Raw genomic sequence first — 1,870 nt, forward strand, 5'->3', positions numbered from 1 at the left:
ATATATAATCTGAGGTTCAATTTCACTCTAAATTTTTCCTAAAATTTCAACTCTTTATATTTCCACACTTCTGTTACAAAAACATTGATTAATCAAGAGGGTTAGCTTGTTTAATCAAAATAAGAAATTATTGGATGATTTACATACATACGATTCCATTCCTTTGTATTCACATATCTAACACGTAAACTTCAATTTTTACATATATGTCGTCTTATGACAATGTGCATTTTCACATTTTAAAAGTTAAAATAGGGGCATTTTTTTGATGTGATATGAAATATTTTAGTGGTTAAATATTAAATGTAAAATTAGGTGCTTGATATGTAAATATATAGGTGTACATTGAAAACGTGACTGCACGAATCTCGTTAAGAAGATACCTAAAGGCTCCGAACAGTTGAAAGGCAGAAATGTCAAGCATCATTTCATTTGGTTAGAGTCATAGACCAACCGAAGGAAAGTACAACCACGCAAAGACACGTTATGTTCCTAGACTGTGGGAAACTTGTGTATAATCAAGTCCCTCAACCAATTTTGGGACCCTCCAAAAAAAGAACCAATGGTAGCTCACTAGAATATCTTTCCAAACCTTATGTGAAGACCTTGTTCGAAAGAGAGCTGCTCATCATATTATAGTGATTACCCTTTGTCTTATGGTATAAGTTTATCCTAAAGATAAGGTCATTATGGGAATTTCCTCCTAGAAGGCCGACCGAAGACCTTATAATCAACCATATAATTATAGGACAACCGATTGCTAACATCAGTGGGTCACTAATTCCCCCTTTAAACATTTTTGAATATAAAACGACGCTAACGACAGTTATGAATATTAAAGGATCATGTAATTTGTAACAAATATGCAAACATGTAATAATGCATTAATTATTTGTAATGTTTCTATTAAAATAGGGACAAATATGTAACTTACATGACATCCTATATGATCTCTAAATTGGGGGTCATTTCTTTAAGAAGGGACTACTGAAGGCCTTCTAAGAAAACTTGTGTTATTACACATTTCACTTCTCTTCCTCTTTCTATTCCTCTCACCCGTCCAATGCTCCGTTCCTTGGGAGTGATTCACATGATACTTTTGGATTCAATATCCTAAAAGGTTCAGTGAGCATATAATCACGATGTCAATAAGAAGAGGAGTGTGCCATGGAGAAGGAACCCGTTTGGGGGAAACTTCTAACATGGAGTCCATTCAAGAATTTGTGCAACGAAAAACTAAAGAACTTTAGGACCAAATAACAGGATATATGAAGAATTGACCTGCGATGCACTTGAGGGTAAAGCACAGGCTCCTCTATAACCAAATTTTTGAGTGCCTGAACTCCAAGGCCATCAGATGGCTCAGGGAGCTGAACGAGCTGAAGAATCTCAATATTAAGACAATACTGGGTCCATGCCAAGGAACATATCACAAAGGGGCAAATATAAGTCCAACTTCAGCCTGAGAATGCATTCTCCAGATAGATTATTGATGCAGAACCCCTGAAGTAGTTCAATTTTCCTTCTTTGGAACCCTATAAGGGTTGAAGCCTTTTCGACCAATCACATAACATCTTATGAGTCAGCTATTGATGTGTAAATAAGAATGCAAATATTTCTTTATGATTTACATGTCTTTATGGATGAGATTACATTTTAAAGAAATGTATTTTTATATTTTTCTTATAGATACAACATGTAATGAAAGTGAGGAAATGTGGAGGGGACTTGGAGCAAAAGAACTTATTTGAGGACTGGGGTCTTAGCGTCAATCCCTCACCTAGACAACCCAAGAGGTTGGCGCCTTGGCACCACGATACTGGCACCTAGGAGTTGGAAATATGGGCACCCAGGCACCCAGGAACCCATG

Source organism: Phalaenopsis equestris, unplaced genomic scaffold (genome assembly GCF_001263595.1).
Source record: "Phalaenopsis equestris unplaced genomic scaffold, ASM126359v1 Scaffold000050, whole genome shotgun sequence".
Classification (NCBI taxonomy): domain Eukaryota; kingdom Viridiplantae; phylum Streptophyta; class Magnoliopsida; order Asparagales; family Orchidaceae; genus Phalaenopsis; species Phalaenopsis equestris.